Source organism: Meriones unguiculatus, chromosome 12 (assembly GCF_030254825.1).
Source record: "Meriones unguiculatus strain TT.TT164.6M chromosome 12, Bangor_MerUng_6.1, whole genome shotgun sequence".
In the NCBI taxonomy this organism is placed as follows: Eukaryota; Metazoa; Chordata; class Mammalia; order Rodentia; family Muridae; genus Meriones; species Meriones unguiculatus.
The window spans coordinates 15,707,251-15,731,480 of NC_083360.1; the positions used below are offsets into that span (position 1 = coordinate 15,707,251).

General features: G+C 38.2%; 1 protein-coding gene and 1 long non-coding RNA gene across 4 annotated transcripts in view; one reads left to right on the forward strand and one right to left on the reverse strand.

The window, feature by feature from the left end:
• Kcnip4 (potassium voltage-gated channel interacting protein 4) overlaps positions 1-24,230 on the forward strand; it is a 1,134,333-nt gene that overhangs the window by 207,976 nt on the left and 902,127 nt on the right. The window lies entirely within an intron of this gene.
• The window catches only part of LOC132646790 (uncharacterized), a 61,967-nt gene that overhangs the window by 29,656 nt on the left and 8,081 nt on the right, over positions 1-24,230 (reverse strand). The window contains exon 3 of one of the 2 annotated variants that reach the window (XR_009585044.1): positions 20,546-20,668. The exons of the other annotated variant lie outside the window; for it this stretch is intronic. This is a non-coding gene — a long non-coding RNA (uncharacterized LOC132646790). Of the gene's footprint in view, positions 1-20,545; positions 20,669-24,230 lie in introns of those variants that run through there. 2 annotated transcript variants of the gene reach the window in all.

The window sequence follows — 24,230 nt, forward strand, 5'->3', positions numbered from 1 at the left end:
TAACATTTCATTATATCTAAATATTACGACAATTACACTGAGTCTTTTGTTTATGTATCTTCTCTTTCTCTCTCTCCCTCTCTCCCTGCCCCTCCATCAGTGTTCACATTCTCTGTATGTGTGAAAAAGATAAAAAATAACATAAAGATGATTAATATTATCTATCAATGGGACAGGCTTTTGTCATTTTAAGTATCCAATATTAAAATGTTGTCTGTCATGTTGTGGCTTGTCAAGTTGTACGCACATAAGGCCCAAGTGTGTGATTTTTAGCAAATGCTCATCTTAGAGCAAATAATAATCACATACATTTTTAGTTGAGCAGAATTCTAAACAAAATTGTAATTCTTGAAGCAGGTTTGTTTGTTATGTGGTCTTGGGCTCATTTTTATTTAATTTTTAAACTTTCCCTCATGAAGTTTGTAAATCTATTGTAGAATCTCAGTAAACTCAAAACCTCATAGACTTCCGTGCAAATAACCCAGATCTTGCCATGCTTGTGTGACTCCGTGCTCTGCCTGAATAGACTAGTAAGTCCCTCACTTACTCTTGTCATTCACTCACTCCTTAGCATTAGTACAATGTCAACTGTGTGGACACCCTGTTACTACATACAGACTTGAAAGGAAATACAATACATATTGTTTTCCCTCAATGATCTCACAGTTCACGGGGCAACATTTTACTCTTGAAAATTGCAATACCAAGCGACAAATGTTAATGATTTGTTAGCATGAAATAGGAAACCAGTGTTTAAGATCTGAGACTTGGTTTTCGATTGTTCTGGCTGATCTTGAGTTAGACACTTATTGGATTGCTTTTTCATGTCCATGTTAGGAAAGTGAAATTTGAACAATACTTCTGAGAAACATGGAATAACATGTTTACCTGTAGTCCCTTCAAGGGTAATTCAAAGACACGAAAATCACCGTAAAGTAGAGGCATCAGGTAGCCAAGTGTGAAAACACCTTCAGTCCCAGCCTGGTATAAATGGTGAGTTCTAGGCATAGTTTATAGGTAGGCTACATACAGAGATTCTGTCTCAAAAATAAAAAATAAGCAACAACAGCAATAGAATGTACTGACATCACAGGCAGTGAAAGCCAAAATTTGTTGTGTGAGAGAAATTAAGCTAAAAATATTTGTTTCAGCAAATTTTTGAAAGCATTGCATTAATGAGCATCATATCTCATTTTGGGTTTATTTACCATTATTTATGAAGTATTTTTCAATAAGACTTAAATTCATATGTGCTAGGCAATATATAGATATGCTTTTGTTTTATAGATGATTATAATAAAATAAGGGAACTATTAGTATTTGAAACATAAATTTAATCATAAACAGAGTTTTCAACTTAAATAGTTTCTTAATTGTATTCAGATTGCATATATTATGCTTCCATGATTACTCTTGCCAGAAAACTTCTTGGAATGAGTTATGTATACTTTCTAAAAAATCTTTTAAAATTTCTCTACAGCTGAATTAAGGCTTATTTTATCCATTCATTCATTAATAAGATTTAACTAATAATCCAATGTTTTATTCATGACAGCTTGTGGAAGGCCAGCTACAACTGTGCTTAGTGATCCAACGAGGGGATGTGTGTTGGGAGATGAATGTAAAGCAGGCACATACTCACACACATATGGACACACACACACACACATACACACACACACACACACACACACACAGCTGGTGGATGAAGCATGGTTCCAGCAAGCTCCAACAATTTCACACATACACATACGTGCATACATACATACATACATACATGTGTACACATTTTGTGTATGGATCAAAGCTTCAACGAACTTTGCATATATACCTCTGTACACATTGTATGGATGGAGCAGAACTCCAGGGAGCATGCTCCAACAACCTTATTTTTTCTCCCACAACTTATATATCCCAGCAAAATATTTCAAGCAGTGCAAAAATCACAATGTGGTTACATTCTGTTTTTCTTTAAGTGCATATGCAGAAAAACATGACCCCCACTCACCTCACATGTTAAAATATTTTATGTATTATGGATGAAGAAAACAAATTATTCTCAAGAAACCACATGCATTCATAACTAAGCAATTTGTTACAGATTAACAAAGTGTAAGCATGCTAGGTAAGTTTTTTTCAGCCAGTTTCTTTTTACTGGTAGGCTGTAATTTGTGGTTCAATTATTCTTTTATTATCTTAAAATTGATCTTAAAAATCTTAAAAGAATCACAAATGTAAACTTTTATATAAAAACAATGTTATTTTTACTTTAAATCCTCAGGGTATACATCTACCGATTGACAATTTTCTTTTTTATTAAATCATATCGGGAAGCTGAGGGAAAAATGGGTACAAGAAATTAATCATTACCTTGGTCACCAACCCAGCTTTAGAGAGAAAGGTACTTCAGCTAGTACCAACTGGGTTGCCATTATTTTCAAGAAATCCTTAACTATTCAGAGCATGCATTGCTGAACTTCAAATTGTTCCTAAGATTTTCTACATCAGAGTGACTTACAAAAACAACTTCACTAACAATCTACTTCTCAAAATTCTTTCTAAGGGTGGTAGTTGCTAACAATCTACATCTCTAAGTTTTGTTTTTGTTTTTGTTTTTGTTTTTTTTTTTTTCTGAAGGCAGTGGATGAATCTTTAATGTTCCAGCATCAATGCTTAAGAAAGAGGAATCAGTATCATTTTAGGTGCCAAAGACACTGCCCGGTGAGGGGCTAGAAATCCCTTGGAGCTTTAGTATGGAACAGATTATGAAAGTTGTGGTGATCATGAAGACAACAGCAATGAGGTTCTTAGTACACATAGTCCTTGGGGATCTGTTTCTCCAGGGAACACTCATCATGGCTGTGGTAACCAGTGGACTGCATTCCATGAGTTCTAAAGCTGTTTTGCTCCTCCTCTTACATGACACCCAACAGCTCAAACTTAAAAAACAATTTTTAAAACGTTGTTTCATTGTTAACTGGCATGGTAGAATTTCTTTTGCAGTATTCTTATATTAGTCCATAAGACTTTCTTGGGGAATATTTATATGCCTCCAATTAGTTATATTATTTTTATTAGTACACACATACACACACACACACACATCAGTAGTCACTTGTGTGTTCTCAGCCATTTTAAAGTTTATGTTAAGCCTGGACAAATAAGAGTAAAAATATCTCTACTAATACATAGCATTTAGTCTATTAGAATTTTGTTGTTGAGAGTAAGCAATGTATCAAAAATCAAGGTCCCAAATGAATCCTGTTTAATAAATCTACACACTTCTTTTTTTTATAATAACAGTACTTATTTGTTTCCTCATAAATATTAGAAAGAACTCAGCATATGGCTTTCAGCACAAATATAAAGTCTACATTCTTCGTGGAGGTTCAAAATTAAAAGGGAGCAAAGGATATCATAAATAAACACAAGAAATGCTCTCTCTCCTTTGTGTGTATATGGGGCAGGTGATATCATACTGCAACAGGCACTAGGGTAAAATGCAGAAAAACGGACAGAAAGGATGAGCAACAAGGATTTCGTTTTGAAGTGGCTGGACTCAGAAAGACTGGCTGGAAAGTCGAATTTGTAGGCAAAACCTGACGAAGATAGACAAGACTAAAGATGTTCTTAATGGGGAACCATTGCAGGGGAATTCCAGGGGCATATTTCTAGAGACTGGATTTTCTACAGGAATATTCTGTCTTTGTATGTTACGTGCAACAGGTACCTGGCAGGCAAGGTGAAACGAGAAGGAAACCAGAAAAAGAAAAGTAATGTGGGTGGGATAAATCTCCTTTTCTCTGAATGGAATGGGTGGTCCCTGGGAGATGACAAGGTGTGACATGATTTGAGTGCCCTTTAACAGCGCTACGTGTCGCACTAACAGCTGACTCAAAGTGGTAAGAACAGAAGCAATATAGGTAAGAATATTCTGCAAAAGAAGGTATAAACTCTGGGACAGTAGTAGGAAGCGTTTAGTATTAATGAACCATACCAGTAGCTGATGGATTAGGTGTAGAGTAAAAAAGTCAAGGTTTTGTTTGGTTAATGTTAAACTGAGCATCTTAAATAGTGTTCCCATTTCAGAGACAGGGAAAGCGTGAAGTAGGCTGTAAGGAAACGGCTGGATTTTGTTTGGGTTATTGTTATTTTAACAAAAATCTCAGTCATTTGATTTTACAAGTAAAGACTCGGGAGCCAGATGCTAAGGTGAAACCTGCTGGCTCAGAGAGGCAGAGAAAGCGCCCAGCTGACCTTCCTCCTCAGCCAACATCCTGAAGGTATCTTTTCTCCCACACTATCTCAAAAAAAAACAAATAAAAAAACCTCAAACTGACTGTTCCTCCCTTCTGCTTCCTGTGTGTCTATCTGTTCTTCTGACTTCCTCTTATTTTCTATGTTTTTTCTCTTGATAATCCCATGTGTGCTTCCTGTCAGCTTGTTGCTTGCTCTGCTTCTTGACCTAAGGTTGACTTTATTTAATCCTGTTTACAATATTCAAGCAGAAAGCTCTTGAATTAAAGGTGTGTGCTAGGGTTGAGCCACACCGCATCTACAAACAGGTTTTTCTGGTAAATAACAGAATCTCGGAGTGATCAAATATCTTGCAACAGGTTATATACGAGACATTTACTTCCCACCTCACTGGATGTGTGGAGAAATCAATGTAGAGCGGGGAGGGCACTCAGAAGGGAGCAAAGCATTCAGAAATTGTCTGATTTTACAAAGTGCTCTTATCTTGAAGTGTAGACAGAGGGAAAGGTCTCAAGTGGGCTGAAAGCTATCATTTCCTACATAGTTTGAGCATATAATTGGGAGAAATTAGATTTCAATTTTCAATACTAATAGAATGGATCTTCTTGAATATCCAAGAAAAGACGTTAGAAATTATTATCAATATTTTCTTGTGTGGTTGATACATATCATATTTGATTGGCTGATAAAAGGAATCAGTGTTGCTTACCTATTTGTATCAAATATTAGGATATCCAGTATAGAAGATGAGGTGTTGCTTACTGGCTTATGTTAAGAACTAGGGAATCCTCCATATTAATGCTGCTGATCAGGATAATCCCTCAGAAAACACATACTTTGAGGTGGGAAACTCAATTAAACAACCAGTGTTGGTGCAGCATGGTGATCGGTTTGCTTACTAAGGAGTAGGGAATTTTGGGTATCACATCAAGCAAACAAAACCTAATTTTTACTTGTTTAATATTTTTATTAACTTTTTCATCCTAATCCCATTGATTGCCTCTTTTCCTCATACCTGCCTTCCACCTTTGCATTCTCCTCCCGCCCCCCAACAGAGAAAAAAAAAAATATCATCCTGGAAGCTGCAGTGTGTCACAGTGTGTCTTACAATAGACCTTTTTGTCCACACTTCTTTCCTTGCAAATGTTAATGCAATGAGTCATTGGTCTAGTTGGTACCAGACCTCTTGCTTCTGCTATTCTATCAATATTGGAACTTCACTGAGACCCCTCTCAGATATCCTGTTGCAGTCTGTGTCATGGGGATCCTGTAGTTTTTGATCTGTAGTACCAGTCCATTCATGCACTCCAGCCATTCATTAATGGGATAGGTGTTGGGGTGGGCAAGTTTAAAGCCCTGTATCTTGGCCTGAGAATATCTGAGCTGGCCAGCCCACCAGCTCTCCCTCATCCACTCCATTGGGGCAAACTCTCCTGCCCTGACCAGGCTGGCCCAAGCAATGCTGCTGCCATCAAGGGGCAGAGCCAGGTGTTCCACTCTCATGTCCTTAGGGCTGGCTCATCCAAGCCCATGTCATCAGGAGCAACTCTACTGTGCTGGCCAGGTGAAGTGCAGGGCCTGCTCTCCCAAATGCTTCAGGAGGTGAGGAGCAGGGACAGCTCCTATATTCTCATAACCCCTTGGAGCCATCTTTCCAGCCTGCTGTAGGTAGCAAGGGCAAGAGCTGTGCCCATTTACTGCATAGCAGAGAAGTAGTATGGCCAGTTCTCCCATGACCATGCCCTTGGTGCCAGCTTGCCAGTGCCCCTGATACCAGGGTCAGTTCTAGCGTGCTGCCTAGGTTTATGTTAGGCACTGAGGATACTTCCATATAATACTGGTGATCAGCAAAATTCCTCATAAAACAAATATTTGAGGAGGTAGGTGAGGTGCAGGGCCTGCTCTCCTGAGATCAGGGACATCTCTCCTACCCTCATGAGTCCAGGGTCAGGTTTTCCACTTGCAGCAGGAGGCAGGAGGAGGTTATGCACAGGAGACAAGTGGCAGGGCCAGCTCTCTCATCCTTATGCTCCGGGGCTGGCTCACCCGTAACTCCACAGAATCTAATTTTAAGACCTTAACAAACATGTCTCAGAAACAAATATCTAACATTGACACTAGATTTCAGCATTTCTTATGAGGATTCAAATATGTTCCTTGCTTCTGTCTGAGTCAGTTCTGGGTCTCCAGATGATTCTCCCAACTTGAGCACCAGGCTCTTCCCCAGTCTGGGAATAGTATCACTCACTCTCTCCTCTGCTAGCCCAGACTCATCTTTATGCCTAGACACTTCCACATATAGTGCTTCATATGCTGCATTTTGTAGCTGCTTGAAATGCAGTTTATTAGTAAGCAGAAGACATTATTCTTTCAGAGGATTTAAAGCTAGCTCTGATGAGAACAGCTTCATTGCTTCTCCAGAACTAAGTCATTTCAGCGGTTTACCCACGTAGCCATGAGGACTCTAAAGGGAGAAGTAAATATCCCCAGGCTGATACTAACCCTGGTGCCCTGCTGTTTTGGAGCAAAGCATCAAAATTAATGAAGTTATGAAGCATACCATTGTTTCCATAGACTTTCTACTCTATAGCTTGCAGGTCTTATGCAAATGAGTTTAGGAGCAATTTCCATATGTATTCTTTTAACCTACATAGCATTTATTTGTTATAGATAAAGAAAAAAAATGCATAGTGTCAAAGCATTATAGCAATGAAAGATTGCTTTCCACTATATTCTTTAAAAAAAAGCAAAAACAAAAAACAAACACCAGAATTTATTTGCTTCTTTTTAAAGTAACATTTTCCTTTTAATGCAGGAAGTCCTTCATAAATATGTCAATTAGCAAGCCAAGATTCTCTGATTTATTATTTGCCTGACTCATGTGACAGTAACTGAAATCTACAGCAGCTTCTAAAAAGATAGTCATGGTTGGAATGTACTGACTGTTGAATAGATTCAAGTTTAAATGTTGCAAGAAAGGTTGTTTGGGCATCCTCTACATTTACTTACAGAGAGATGAGATAGAGCCTGATTAAGTTTTTGTTTGGGATGTATTAATGCAAAGATCACTGGATTGTTCTGAAGTGACAATCAGCATGTCTGGTATAGGGTCAAGGAGTTGGATGTTCACTTTCCCAGATGAGGCCTGTCAAAGAGGGCAGTTGTGTCTTTGAATGTCCCTTGTCTCCTTGAGTGATACACTGTAGATGCCAGGTTTCCCTTTTCTCTCTTTGTAGCTGGTTCTTTTCTTGTCTTTTTACTGGATTATTATTCATAAATGGTGTGAGTGTTGTGACAGGAAATCTGGGGAGGGGGCGAACAAGGGGCTGTTGAGCCTTTTCTTTTTATAGATGTGTAGTTTTGGAATATTTACCAAAAAGTCTGACTTCCTGGTTTTGTGTTTTGATGAAGAATTATTGGTTCAGAAGGGGCCTGCAATTCTTTAACAATAATATTAGGAACCACAAGATAGAAGTAGTTGTCAAGCAGTAAACATGTTTGACTGCGTTTAAAGACCAAGTCAAGCAGAGTAAATACAGAGCTTAAATATTTTGACATCTCACAGGAACTTTCATGCAACTGAAATGTTTAATAAATCAACCCCAGGAAAGGAATAAGGAGAGGAGAGGAAGCTCAAAAGATAACACTGGGGGAAAAATCATCAGTCCAGAAACCCAAAGCATAGTGAACAGAAGGAAGGGATGAAGTGTTGTTTTTCTAGAGCTCTAGAAGTTCAAAGATACAGTAAACATCAGTGTTAGGACCTTAAAGATCTTCTGTTATGGCAGCACAAGAAGGAATGCTCTCACATACAGGACCTTATTTTAGTCACAACTCAGCCACACTTTAAAAATATATATCAGGTCATTGTTCATACATGTTAAGATCAAGCATATGTGCAATAGTTGATATTATTGGAAGCTTTTCATGATCCTTATTGGTTGTGTAGATGATATGGATACTGAGGCAGCCTTATGATGGATATGTCTGTGTGTTACTAAATAACAAATTGGGAAATTAGGGTACAAACTCTGGTTGTCTTTCTCTTTCTATCTCATTGACTCTCAGGAACTATTTCCTAGACATCTTATATTTTCAAGGCTCTGTACTAATCTGTTCAGGTATATATGATCAAAGAGATAGAGATGCATAGATTCCAGATACTCAAAGCCTTGATTGATTGTTTATGATCATTCATGGAAGTTCTATGCTCATTCAAGATGTCCATGGAGCTTTTCCTCCAATCCACAAGAGATTCTCTTTCTCTACTTGCTGAGTATCCTATGCAAATTACACGATTGCCTTACCTTTTTTCCTATAAGATACATAAATAAAAATGTCTGAACATATTATTAGACTACTTTCTAAGAGACTAAAGTAAAATCATGGCCTGTTGAAAACTCAACAATCTAACAACGAAGGAAAAGACTTAAAAATAAACTCAAAATAGTATTTTGTTCACAAATCAAAGTCATTTGTATGCAAAATGCTACAACCAAATGAAGTTCCAGAAATTTACTTTGTTAATGTCTCATATTTTTTTCAGCCTATTAGATTGGGAAGAGAGCCTTTGACTTAGATGGTAGATTATGCAAATGGTCAACAATTTACATATCTGCATTCCTAAATGCAGTTATATCATGCCTATGTGCAGGACATCTTGCCTACAGAAACCAGATTTTCTATTCCACACATATTACGAGTTCATTGTTTTGTAAACTTTAAACCTTCAAACTCTCCATTCGCCAAGAAATCCCCACTGCATTGGCATGCTAATTTCTATATTTCTTCTTTACCGCACTGGAGGTTAGTTATGCATTGCTGGAGATAAACAATGCACAAATACTGGCTTATACATCTACAAGGTCTCACTTCTAATTTACCTGTCTATGGACTAAAATAACTTGTTAAAAACAAATGTAGAAAAGACCCCTGTGCCCAGATATATTTGGTCCTTGTGGAGCTCCTATCCTTTCCACGTCATACAAACTCCCCTTCTTTCATATGATTCCCTGCACTCTGCCAAAGGTTTGGTTATGAGTCTTAGTTTCTGCTTTGAAAACACTGCTAGTTAGAGTCTTTCAGGGGCCCTTTGCGGTAGGATCCTGTCTGGTTACTTGTTTTCTCCATCCAGTCTCCATCCCATTTGTCTTTCTAAGTGAGGATTGATCATCTTTTGTGAAATGAATGCACCCAATTTGAGTAAATTATTTGAAGGTGTAGCAAATTACCATACTGTGATTTAATATCTTGTTCTTTATTTTTCCTGATTCTTTCTATACAGCTAATTCCAAGGGAAGGTCTGAGTTATTTTCTGGCAAATTCTATAGAAAACCTATGTTGTTTACAAAAATGATAACGTTGATTTAATAATTTATTCAACAAATGCTTGCTATCCATTTGCATGGTGGTTTGTTCTGTATGCTGGACGCCAAACTGAGTGAGACCCAAACCCTGAGAGGTGAAGCAGGATAAGATGTTTGAGATGCCAATCATGTATGAAAACATAACAGAGAGATGCCTTGTAAAGATGACTTTCTGCTATTTTTCTTTTCGTTTTCTCTCTTTTCTTCTTTTCTGTTTCTCCTTCTTTAAAATAACAGGATGCTGGACATACTGAGAATGAACTAGTATAATGTTTATGAGAAATGAAATAATACAACCACAGTTGGTGTCAGGACAAGGCAGAGTGAAATCATAAACACATCTAGGAAATGTCTTGGTCACAGAAGTTCTTGGTTGCAGCTACAGTGTAAAAATGTGATAGTAAAAGGCCAAAGATGTATACGATTTGAAGAGAAACCAGAGTATGATGATCAATCCTCACTTAGAAAGACAAATGGGATGTGCATTGGACGTATTACAGGAGTCTACCACAGAAGGCATCTGAAAGACTCTACCTAGCAATGTTTCAAAACAGATACTAAGACTCATAACCAAACCTTCGGCATAAAGGGAGTTAGTATGGCATGGAAAGGATTGGAGCTCCACAAGGACCAAATATATCTGGGCTCAAGGGTCTTTTCTGAGACTATTACACCAAGGACCATGTATGGGTATAACCTAGAACCTCTGCTCGGATGTAGCCCATGGTAGCTCAGTAACCAATTGTTTTTCTCTAGTAATGGGAACAGGGACTATTTCTGACACTAACTCAAGGGCTGGCTCTTTGACATCCCCACACCCCAAGGAAGGAGCAGTGCTGCTAGGCCACAGAGGAGGACATGGCAGCCAGTCCTGAAGATACCTGATCAAACAGGGTCAGATGAAAGGGGAGGAGGTCCTCCCCAGTCAGTGAACTTGGAAAGGAGCAGGGAGGAGATGAGGGAGGGAGGGAGGGAGGGTCTGGGAGGGAATGAGGGAGCGGGATACAGCTGGGATACAGAGTTAACTAGTCTAGCTAAGAAAGTCTAACTAAGTCTAAAGTCTAACTAAGAAAAACAAATGTAGTAGATAGAAAAGTGGAGAGTGTACCACAACAGTGTCTGCTCTAGCATTTCTCCAATTTGGGTCCTGGACGCCCTGTCTGTTCAGAGGAAAGTTTCAGATCTTGGTAAATTTCAGCAGCACATATTAATTTTTTTTAAAGTGAATTCTGTGCCAAGATGTTTGAAGAACTAAGAAATGCATAGTTTGAGTAAAATCAAGTTTTACTTAAATAGAACAAGGTCTAAAGCAGCAACAAACAGCCCGTTCGGTCCTTCTGTACTCTTCAGTTTTATTGTATAGAAATCTAGGTCTGCTGTATTTCTAAGTATCTGCATAGACAGCCTGACAGTTAGAATTCTATACACATCTGTTTTTCGGTCTAAAGACACTGACCTTCTTCATGATGCCAAAGAACACTGAGAATCTTTTTTTAACCCATGTTCTCTCTCTCTCTTTTCTTGCCCATTTTTTTTGAGAGAGAATGAAAGCTAGGTTATGAAGATAGGTTGGCCTCAAATGCATGTCTCTTCTTCCTTTGCCTCCAGGGTACTGTTATTGCTGACATGTACTTCCATGGATAGCTGTGGCTTTTCCTTTATAGCATGAGATACATAATCATTAGAGTTATTGTTAATCATAAAGTAGCACAAATATATTAACATAGGATGTAAACCTATTATCAAATGTAAATATGCACAGTAAAGTGGTCATGAGAGCACAATTCAGCAAGACTTCACAGAGCACATCAGGCCAGCGTGCATAGAAACTGGCAAGAGAGACAGATGTCTGATGATTCTCACTATAGCTGGGGAAACAGCACAGTAGCAACCATGAGACCTTGCCAAATTTGCTTTGATTATTTGAATTGACTTGTGATTTCTCTATTCTCAACTGGAAATCCTAGTGGTTGTCTAAATTGTGTTGGAAGTAAATCTGCTTATGCTAACTAAAAATAAAAAATGATTTTGGCCTGGGAAAGAGCACCTGCCTTTTAGTTTCCATCCTTCTCCAGGCTCATCCATGTGTCTGTTCAGGAGCTGTTTATTCTGTGTTAAGAACTTATTTTTTTTTCCTAGCTGCTGGCAAAAAAAAAAAAAAAATACCCATTTTCTCAGTTTTATCACAAACTCGTTTTAGTCATGCCTACCCTGAACATATTTTTCCTTCCCCACTTCTTGCTCACCTCATTTGCTCTCTCCCTAGTTGGGATTATGAGGGTTTAAAATGCTGAACTATAAAGTCATTTTTATACCTTTATTCATCACCTATCGGTAGACTGAATAAATGAATGGTTTTTCATAAAATAGATCATTTATGCTGGTGAAGGGTAGAATAATGAGCTCAATGGATTAGCAATTTGATTGAATATGACATTTATGTTCTTAAGGAGTCTAAGTTTTTAGTGAAAACCAGAAAATGGATACCTTTGAAGGAAAAGAATGTATCTCTTTTTACACCAGTAAAATATACTCATAAATAACACATATAAGCCTTGTATATAAACCTCTTCAGAGATAAGTACCAGGACATGCAGAGTCATGCCTTATGAATATGGCTTGTCATTTGGAGGAAATTAACTTTAATGTGGTCATGAAGGCGACTTTATATTACTTTGTTATTATGGAAGAAGGAATGAATCATGTAGACTACGTGAATAATAATCGCTGAGTTTACAGCTGCGCTTTGTTGGTATATCAGCAAAAATATTAGCAGATGTATTGAGGTGAAATTTGAGGGCAAGAGCCGAAAGTGGTGATGAGAAGGAAAGGTGTTAGAGGTTGGGGGCCTTTTGTAAGCTGCCCCAAGTCTGTTGATGAGGAGCTTGACTCTTAACTGCTCAAAGATTAAGATTCTAGATGACATTTAGCTTCTGAAATACTGCAGTAAAGATGGTGGCTGGATCAAAGTCTCTATTTTGGTTTATTCCTTGGCACTCAAAAGTTAACAGCTTCTTACAATTTTTAATTTTGAATAGTAGAATTTGGGGAACTAGGCAAACACAAGTAACTATAAATTATTATTACTTTCCCACAGCAGAAATAGGCAATCGTTATCTTTTGATGTATGAAAGCCAAATAACTGGGCTGGAGTCACGTAGCCCATAAAGGCAGAGTTGGGGCTTAAAATTAGATAATCTCAAAAAAGAACTGTGTACAGGAACACTGGCATTCGTTCACTGGACAGCTCAGTCAGATTCTGAATCCAAACAGTAGTGATACTAGCTGCTTTCAGGCATCCACACAATGATTCAAACCTGAGAACAGTATGGTAATCACAGATCTGTTCCCCACACTTACAGTAAAACATACAAAGAAATTTCCAGCATTTATATGTGAAAATCAGAAAAACAAAGTCAAATTCGAAATTTTGCTTAATGACTGTATGCTACAAGGTTCCAATTGTCTTGAAACTTTGAATATTCTCTTTTTTGTTTATGGCTTGTTTTTTTTCTTTTCATTATTATTATTATTATTATTATTATTATTATTATTATTATTACAAATTATTGAATTTATATCCTGGCTATGACCTGCTCTCTCATCTCCGCCAACCCTACCCTCTCTCCCTCTTCTCCCTCCATGCCCCTCCCTTAGTCCACTGGTACAAGAGGTCCTTCTCCCCTTCTATCTGACCCTAGCATATCAGGTCTCATCAGGAGTGGCTTCATTGTCTTCTTCTGTGGCCTGTCAAGGCTGCTCCTCCCACCCAAGGGGAGGTGACCAGAGAGCCAGCCACTGAGTTCATGCCAGAGACAGCCCCTGTTCCCCTTACTAGAGAACCCACTTGGATATTGATTTTTTTCCCCAAATATTTTTACCTGGGGAGATTGGAGAACTCCACTCAGTATGGAAAATCTTTTATGTGGTTTAAGTGCAGCCGTCCTCATGTACACTTCCAGAGCACAGAAGACGATACTGGCTTAAACGGAGCCTCAAAGATAATGTGTTACTGCTCACCCAGCACTAGCTGGTGAATAAACTGGTGCTAAAGGATGTAGACAGATATTAAGTACCATTTTCCCTTGTGATGCCTTTTCTATTGTATGACACAGGTTCCGTCTCTTTACTGTTGATAAGCGGAAGGTCAAACAGAGGCCTCTACCACACCTAAACATAGATTCTAATGTACACAGGATATTGGCATTAATAAATGTGCTCAATAACTTTATCGAACTCTTCCTAGATTGAGCATCATCGAACTAAAACAAAACTTAGCTCTGATCTACCATATATTCCCATTTAGGTTTTTTGATAACACTATCTCCCCAGGTTCATACCAGGAGAAAGTATCAGAATGTTTTTCTCTCCACAGGTTCTCCGTGGAGCGTCTGTTAGCAACAGCTGAACTAGCAGCAGGCACATAATAAATTTAAATTGATTCCTTTATATTTCTTTATGTGCTTCTGTGATCAATTGAGTTTGTTCCAGGATTCCTGGGTGCTTAATATAATTAGGTCTCCCTCTGTCTCCTTTAACTTCTTGGCTTGCACTCTTAAATTACATCTGTGCATTGCATCTTGTATCCCAGTGATTTCTAGTATTCTCACCACCAATGATTAACAACTCTAGTGGTATCACTGCTGAGAAGGTTCTTTCTTTGAAGATCATTAGTTAAAGTGGCAGTTGTGTCCTTAAGTCTAATGTGAGTCTCTGGACTGTCTTGCTTGTGAACTTGCTGCTGAGTTTTGTCAAGATGACAAACATCATGTGCATGTTTGGTTATCCTGTAAGCAATTAGAAAGCTGAGAGAGACAATCACTGGATCTGAAGCAAGAGTGAACTAATGTTGGAAGAGTAGATATTCTGAATTAGGATTCAGCAAGGGCTTTTAGAAAGAGATTTATTTATTAAATTCATAACTTAATTTTCTTATTCATTCACTGGCTGTAGTTTTGTCTTATGAAATGATAGATACCTCATGCCACGCATGTTCATCAGTTAAATGCCATGTTCTTAGCTTACCATGATCACAAGACTATTCATGAAATAGCATTTATAAATGAGTAAACTAGAAATGAAATATTTTACATCATTTTTAATGTGTTTACTTTGGAAGGAGGAATTGGGAGTGTGTATCATGGTTTCCTCTGTTAAGAATTTAGTATTATTTCGGTGAATTGTACAGTAGTCATCATTTCCTCATAAAATAGCGGTTCTATATGATTCAATCAGAATAGGTATAGATATAAATAGAATGATAAATATTTTATTCATAAAATATGTATTTTGTATTTATGGTTGTGAGGCTAGTCTTTAATGGCTGAGCCATCTCTCCAGCCCAGAAATATGTATTCTAAATAAGTATACTTTTTAGATAATTCAAGCTCATCTCTTTAGGTGCTGGAAGTTCTACATAATACAGAGTTGTTGAAACAATTTCTATTCTTAGTATTTTCTTTCTTCTTACTGTGTACATACCCCTCTATTGAAGACTCAGACATTTGGAGAACAGCTGTCATAATAGTCTCAGAAGCTACGAGGTTGGGTATTTCTCAGACCATTTACCTCATTTTCCCTTTTGACTCACTGTTAGAATGACTTCTTTATGTTCTAAGAAAGTCCATCATTTCATGATAACATTTGATTCAGCAGAGAATCAAGACTGTACCCTATGGCTAGTGAACTGAGCCTACAGAGGGGTCCTATGTGTCAGCAGGTGATGAATTTTGACAAGAGAGAAAGTCTACAATCATTGACAGGGATTAGGGGCCATAATTTCTAGTGGGACTCAGGCAGTTAAAGGCTCTACTCAGTAAGAATGAAGCAGGATTTCAGTGGACAGAGACCGAGTATTGACACAAAAAAAATAAATAAATAAAAATAAAACCTGGAGTCAAAATCTCAGTACATGAGCTAACCCAAAAATGCTGTAAAGTGTTCATTTCTTGAAAGAGAATAAGCAACATGTGAAATGATGAACTATTATTTCTTGTGTCTTTGCATCATGATCGTGTTTTTACTTAGGCAGAGGTGACTATGATTTTTTAAAAATTTTTATTAATTACACTTTATTCACTTTGTATCCCTCCTGTAGAGCTCCCTTCCTCCTCTCCTCTCAATCCCTCCCTCCCTCCCCCTTCTCCACACATGCCCCTCCCCAAGTCCACTGATAGGAGAGGTCTTCCTTTCCTTCCTCTGATCCTAGTCTATCAGGTATCATCAGGAGTGGCTGCATTGTCTTCCTCTGTGTCCTGGTAAGGCTGCTCCCCCTTCTATGAATTTTAAGGTGGGATTTATATTGGCAGAGTATAGTATTGTAGGTCTTGGCCTATCCTAATTCTTACCTAAACAATGGCTCATCTATTCTATTGGTCAGGTTAATATTTTTATTTTAGCATATTTACATATTTAATTTAACTTTACAATTCTACATATTCTAAGGAACCAATGTGGTTAAGATATACTAATTATGCTGTCAGTATTGCCAAAACTATGTGTAAAAGCTAAGCTGAGGCTGGAAGTGAGGCTGGTGACTAAGTGAGGCTGGAAGACAGACCACAGCAATTTTATCTTTTAAATTCATGATGCTTCTCTACTAAATGAAACATTTTCCCCAGGGCAATGTGTTTGTCTGCAACAGGTTTATGTATTGTAACTTAGCTGACAGAGGTCAGGAATCTTATTATATCTCTGACTACTTAGAGCAGTAACCCTAAACAGAAATTATCTGGCCAAAACTAGTATTTCTATTGAGTTACCCTAGGCTGTGGCAGTTAGGAGTACAGGATAGGAGACTAGAATCCTGAAGTACGTCAGATAGAAGAACACAACCTGGGCTATGGATTAACCTCCCATGAACAGTAGACAAACTGCCTTGATACGGAACTTGCTTCACTCCCTCTATTTAGGTTTAATTCAAAGTCATCTATTAAAACATATTCATGGAGCCATACTGACTCTGAACAGTCATCCCAAGAGGAGGAACAACTGTCATAATTTGGAGAAAAGAATATCTGGTCATAACCCCAGGCTTTCATCAACAAAGTCATTTTAGCATGGTATAAAGGAGTCAGGACCAATTTTAGACTTAAAGAGATCTGAATGGGTTAGATTCATTGGATGCAGAACACAGAAGCTCAGCCTTTTTCTGTTGGGGATTTGTAGAACTAAAAGTTCTCATCTTTTTAATAAAAAACAAAAGGGTATTAGATTTGTATCATACATGTACTGAAACATACTCTTGATAGATTAAACTTGTGGGGGAGAGAATAGGGGAGCATAGAAGAAAATAAAGAGAAGCATGGTTCCTCCCTTCCCCCCTGTTTCCCCCGAGAGAAAAAGTTAGAAAGAAGGAAAGAACAGAGACATCAAAGCACAGAAAGTGCTGAGGGAGAAAAGGTGCCTGGTTGGTCCTTTTGCATCTGGTGCACAGCTGAACCTGACCTCTGCACCTGATGACATCACAGGCTAAACAACCTAGGAGTCGGTTCACAAGCATTGGCTTGTTAATTAACAGTGGTACCCTACACAGCTGTCTGACCATCATATCTAATCAAGAATATTTTGTTGGGTCTGGAGGGATGGCTTAGTGCTTAAGCACACTCATGCCTTTCAGAGGGCATGAGTTCATTTATCAGTAGCCATTTCACGGCTCACAGTCATTTGTAAGTCTGTTGCAGAGGGTCTGACTTGCTTTTCTGAACTCTGTAGGGACCAAGTATGCATGTGGTCTATATAAGCACAAACACTAATACAGGTTAGATAAACACATACTAAAATAAAAACAAAGCTTATCATCAGCCTTAATGCTACCTATAAAATAGAGCTCATTTGAAAAAAAAATATTTTCCTCACGGCCATATCAATAAATGTTTTACAGTAATTGCTTCTCGTTCCTCTAGTTAGCTAGACCTCCAATAACTTTAATGCTGATTGTAAAGATATCAGAGAAATTCGATCAAAGTAACCTGATTCGACAGTTCCTTTAATAAATGTTTGAATGAATGTTTGGATGAATAATGTAAGAGGGAAGTGAAGGTTTTTTTTTTCTTCTTTTTGCAATTATATTACCAGAAGCAAAAAGAAAAAAAAAATTGAATAGCGTATCATAAAATGGTAGATCTTTTCAAGAGGAAAGCAAATTAATTTTTAGGTGATAACTTTTTCCAGTTGCTGCCTCTGTGAGTGATGTGGCTCACCCCTGACATTTGCACTCCCACACTCTTTTTGGAGCAGATAGGATTTTCCTGTTTTCTGAGCTTGACATAAAGGCAGCCCCAAGAATCTCAACCTACATTTCTGAAACTGCATTGAAAACACTGTATCCTGTAGAAGAACTGTTAAAGACACATTGTGTACCCTGGTCTAAAGACAGAGAGCAATGAAAGTGGCATAGGGGGACTTTGTTCCAGTTCACTAAGGAGGATGCTGTTCTCTCATCCATCCTACAAAAGAATAGTTTGTCAACAGAGAAACAAGCAGGTTGATATATCAAACTTGGTGCTATAAAATACAGGACTTGCACAGATATCTTTAAAAGCCATAGGTCAGACTATCCTCAGCTGCATTCTCCTTATCTCAGAGTGAATGTGCTGAGTCGGTAAGGAAGTTGAGAGATGTGAAAGAGCTGTCTCTCAGAAACTATTTATCAACATGTCAAAGGCTACAAGATCTTATTCTCTGCTCTAAGTTCCTTCTTGTCCTTTTCTGAAGTCCTTCCTTTCTCCCTTCCCTATGTCTCTCATTTCTTCATTCAATCCTTCCTAGATTTTTCTCCTTCCTCTAATTTCACTCTGTCTCTCTTGGTTTCTTCCTTTTCTATTCCATCTCCCCCATCCTCTCTTTTCTCCATCCTTCACCTCCTATGTCCTGCATCTGTGATAAGGATTTTCCAATAAGACAATCCTTGTACAAGGAGCAAGGGAGATTGGCAGACAGACACACACCTGTAATTAGCCATACGCCCAGGACAGGAGAGACAGATGGTCTCCAGCCTACCACCAGGAACATTACTACTAATCTCAGGAGAAAGTTTAGAATTCTCATACTATTATCAAAGGGAACTAGTACCTCAAAACTGTCAAAATAGGCCTTAAGCTCTATGTTTTATACTACAAATTAATTTTACATCTCAGTTTGCTGAGGAGAAAGAGGCTGATATGGTAGAGACCACTACTACAAGGCATCTGTCATAGAGCCCCCAGTTAATTTCAGACCACTGACAACTTCAAAGTTGAGTGAAATCTCTAGATTCTTTAGTCATAATGCTTATACACACCATTGTCGTTCAGGATTATAATCTTTTAGATTTAATTAAGCCTATAAAATATAATAATTTTGTCAACCCCCCTACTGAATCTAAAAGTAGTGTTTATATAATGTGTAGGTTGATTTTTTTTTCCCAATTACCTCTATTGAGAAAATGCCCCCATCAAATTGGCTTAAGGGCAAGCATGTGGGACATTTTCTTGATGACATTTAATGACTGATGTGGGAAAGCCCAGCCCACTCTACATGGTTCCATTCCTAGGCAGATAATATTTGGTTGCATACAGGCTGAGCAAGTCACAAGGAGCAAGGTAGAAAGCAGCATTCCTCCATGGCTTCTGCTTCAATCTCTGCCTCCAGGTTGCTGCCCAATGCCTGTGTTCTGTCTTCCCTTGATGATGGAGTGTGATGTGGATGTGTAAGCAAAAGAAACCTTTTCTTCCCCAAGTTGCTTATGGTTATGTTGTTTTATCACAGCAATAGCCAGCATACTAAGGGATGTGACAAATAATAACAATAGATATCTATTTCTGTTACCTGTTCTAAAAAACCACGAGTCAACTGAAATGCCATTGTTTTTTATTTTTTTAAATGAAATTTCAGCAATATTCAATAAGATTCTACCATGTTTTCCCGAGACTTAGGATGTTTCCTCCACTCTGGTTAGCATTTGCTTATAAAAAATGGCTTTCTCCATTAGTGACTGCTAATAAAAGCTGCAATAGAACTTTGACAAAGCATCTGTAAATAGATACCTTCCAATAACATGTATATAGAATTTCCACATTTAACTCTCAGAAGAAGTTTGGTTATGTCTGGGGATAGAAACTACCAGTTGCCTTTACTCACAAGGAAATGAGAGCTTACACATCATGACAAACTTGAACCAAGTCAGGAAGAGCAGGTAGAAGTGTACCACAGGATGCTCAGATGATCTTCATCCATAGTCTTTATTCTGTGTCCAACAGGGAGAATGCCCAGTCAATTTATCTCTTTGTAGATTGGGAATAAAAAAAATGATAAAAGGAAGAAAACTACATTGCCGAGTGGCGCCTGTGAGCATACATTTTCAAACCTCTAAGTGAAAAGCTTGCTTTCAGATCCAGTACAACCAGAGCTACTTATGCCACTGGTCTATGCTGTGGAAGCTGGAACAAACATCTGTGGAGTTGAATTTGCGGTTAAATAGCTACATTAAGAGAGAGTTCAGACTGTCTCAGGACAAAGACATTGGGAGAGAGAGCTAATCTGCAGAGAAGCCCACACAACAGAGTATGAAACAACATACAATCCTTCTGTCCTCCTCAGTTTTAGGCAATCTTCAAAGTACCAAAATGTTCAGGAGATAAGTACGCCTTTACTAAAGACAGAGTTTATAGTATATTGAAAAGGTGTGTCACACCCTGATAAGAGTAGCCTGGTATATTTACACACAAAAATACTGTATGGAATACTGATAGGTATTAAATAAGTTAACACAATTTATAAGAAATCTTACTTAATTTGCTCAACTATGTCTTCCTAAATTCCTTTGAGTTGTATCTAAGACACATTTAAAATGATCATCTTTTAAAGACATTTCAGAATAGGAAATTTTTATTTAAAAACATTATCAACAAGCATAATTGTTCACAAAATATTTTAAAAAAATATCTGTTATAGTATTGATGGATTCCACAGCAGAAAAGGATAATTGCATGCTGTAGGTTTGTGGGGTCTGGCTTCATAGGAGGCAGAGAAGTAGGTGATATCCAACAGTTCTTCAAAGCATGGGTCTGTGGATCAGGAAAAAACTCAGCACACACATTTGAGATATGATACTTAATTCTGAATTTAGTATGGGCAAATTGTTTGATCTTTCTCAGCTGCATTCATCTTATCCTTCCTGTGGAATTAAAAAAATCTACCTCTGCACTGGCGTGTGTGTGTGTGTGTGTGTGTGTGTGAAGATGAGTTTAAAAAATTCAGGACAAAAAAAAAAATCAGGACACTTGCTTGCTGGTGTATCCTGCCCAAAGAGATAAAGCAGATGCCTTTAATATAATATTTTCTAGCCATGGAGCTGCTTGGGAAATTATGTCACAGACCCCATGATTTTTTTTTTTTTTTTTACTTACTGTTACATTTCATCTAAAACATTTTGAAAGTAGAAGTCTGACTAACAGTTGAGACCCCCAGGAGAGGAGGAAGACAATTCCAAGAGCAGTGTGCTCACCCCAATCCTCCCCTCATGTTGGCTGTTGGCTGAGAGGTTTACATGGAGAGTGGGTCAGCTGCAGATAGACCTGAATATGAAGTTACAAATGCATTTCAAACGGCTTTTAATACCCCCTGTGTGGTGGGAATTTAACAGTGCTTCTAATGTGGCAGAGAGTGTGTAGTGTGCAGACTGCACGAGAAGGCTTTACTTTACAGCACACACTGTCACTGTTGTCACAAGTTTGTTCTCTGACCGATTTTCCCGGGGAAGGTCAGAGCCCTGCATTGCTTGCCATTCACCACCATGGCAGGGTCTTGAATATTTAATCCGGCCACTCTGATGAGAAGGAGCTATGGCAGCAAGTTCCAGGGGAGCGCGTGCAGTAAGATCATCTTTAGACTGATTTCAGAATTGCCTTCTTAGAGCACACTCAAGGACATTGAAAAGGCCGAGGGGGGCTGACAGCCACTCTTTTCTGTACCTGGTTAAAACTGCATGAGGGAGTAAACTGAGATCCAAAGGATTTCGGCTCTTTCTGCTGTCTATGGTCTAGAATTTGGCTTTGTGTAATTCCAACAGCAACAACAAAAATGTATAACTTGGAAGAATGGTAGAAGTTGTGCTGGAATGGCGCTTTGCTCCCAAAGTGTGTGCTTTCTTGTGCAGTGTAATTTGAAAGCTGTGTGTGCTGGCAGCATATCTGGTTGGCATAATTTGGCAAAGTTAATTAGTAGGCATTGGATTGGACTATAATATAAACTGCTGTAGTGCTTTTGCTTTATTTTTTTTTCAATTTTTGAAAATTAGCCTGACATATTAGTGAAGCTTTTGAAAAGCAGAGCAAAAGAAAATTCTTACTAAATGGAGCTATAACGTGGCGAAGATGCTGTTACTGGGTAAATATATTTCTTTGATTACTTAATGCCATTGTATCTAATATTTCTAGGTGTTTCTAGGTAAATAACATCTTAATAAATCTTGTAAATCAGGTCATCATTTATGTTGTCAGATGGGGTTTATGGAAAGCTCAATCAATATACTATTCTTTTTGAGTATGCTTCTACTCTTTACCTAGTAATGTACTGCTCAGATTTGTTTTATTGCTCTCATCTTGCTACATCATAAGAGAATTAGGCAGACACTTTCATGTCTATTCCTTAAAAAAGGAAACAGAAATATTTTGAAGAATTCAATTGACTTTTTTTCATAATTTTTATATTTTTTATTTATTACAATTTATTCACTTTGTGTTCCAGTTGTACCTCCCTTCCTTGTCCCCTCCCAATTCCACCTTCTCTCCCTCATCTCCTCCCTTGTCCTCCCCAGTCCACTGATAGGGGATGTCCTTCTCCCCTTCCATCTGACCCTAGCCTATCAGGTCTCATCAGGACTGGCTGCATTGTCTTCCTCTGTGGCCTGGTAAGGCTGCTCCCCCATCAGTGGAAGGTGATCAAAGAGCCAGCCCATGAGTTCATGTCAGAGACAGTTACTGTTCCCATTACTAGGGCACCCACTTGGAGACTGAGCTGTCATGGGCTACATCTGTGCAGGGGTTCTAGGTTATCTCCATGCATGGTCCTTGGTTGAAGTGTGAGTCTCAGAAAAGACTCCTTGGCCAACATTTTTTGGCTCTGTTGCTCTCCTTGTGAAGCTCCTGTCCCCTCCATGGCTTTCTATCTCCCTCTTCTTTCATAAGATTCCCTGCACTCTGCCCAAAGTCTGGCTATGAGTCTTATATTTTTTATTAGTCCAAGAATATCTGTGTCTATAACATAACAATAATAAAAAAACTAATATTCAAAAAATTTGCAGAGTAAGGGATGTGAACATCTTGCTGAATCCTAAGCCTAAATGTTTTGAAATCACCAGCCATTCCAATCAAAAGAGAAAGTCAGGGCCTCCACTTCCTATGAGTGTACTCTGTTTGAATAGAGTAGGCAGCATCACAGGATGAGAATGGCCGATGACTTCTCTTGAAGCCAAATCAGCATCCAGATTGTCTGAAAGCTGCCCATTGATCGCCTTTGATGCCAACGGCAAAGGAGGCTTTCCTTGGAGTTTGTTTTTGAAGTAGAAGGCTGGCGATTCTTTATCAGTACTGCACCTCAAACTCTTGGTCCTGCAGGTGGCTTTAGGAGGAATAATCAGTGGGTTAAATGGACTTTTATTGAACCTTGGATATGTGCACTTTAGCTTACATCATGGCTTTTTCATTCCTTGTGGGTGGCTGTTATAGGTCACTTTGATGATCAAAATTGTGTTTTATAAGAATTTGGGACTAAGAAATTAATAATCTTCTCTACCCTATGTCAAGAAATTCCAAGTAAGTCTATCAAATATGGGGTCCAAGAATTCTGGAAATTTGGGTATTTTTAGTATTTCTGAGATATCTGAAATTGGTTAAGATTTTTTCACGGTCATTGAACATTGTTTTAAGACTTCAAGTAATTACATTTGTCAGGCTTGAGACCATGTAGTTTCTTAAACATATAGTAATGAATCTGGGTTAAGGTAAACAGTTTGGTACTTAATTCAAGGAAATAGATTAGAACTCTGGTTTCTTCTTCTGTATTACCCAGCAAAAAAGGAAATCCCATGAAGAAAAGAATTGCTATACATTACAACAGGATACATTTCAAACTTGTTTTGTGAAATACTGCATTGAGGAAGACATTTAGATGATCTATCTTAATATCTAAATGTGAACCCATGGGGGAAAAAAAAACAAAACAACTTAGCTCTCCTTCTTCTATTGCTCTTTCAGCCTGTATTCTCTTTAAATTTTTCAGGCTGACACTGAAATTATTTTCCAGGTCCATTTGCCACCTATCTTTGAGATGGGTGTGACTCTTTAGCATCATTTTAGGTTCTCTGTAGGTACAATGCATGCAGCTATCTTATGCCCAGCACTCTCTGTTTGCAAAACACATTACCCCCCTAGCTCCAATAGCAGTAACACAAAGTCTTTAGAATATCTGTATCTAAATATTCTCCCCCCTCACGTGGGGGCGTGAGGTCCCTATGAGGAAGACTCTACTCTAGATGTGCGTAGTTGCAATTTTCTGTGTCTCCGATCTGTTGGTGCTTTGATTTTTCTGGGAACACTTGTGTGATGACAATGGTTCCCCCTCCTGAAC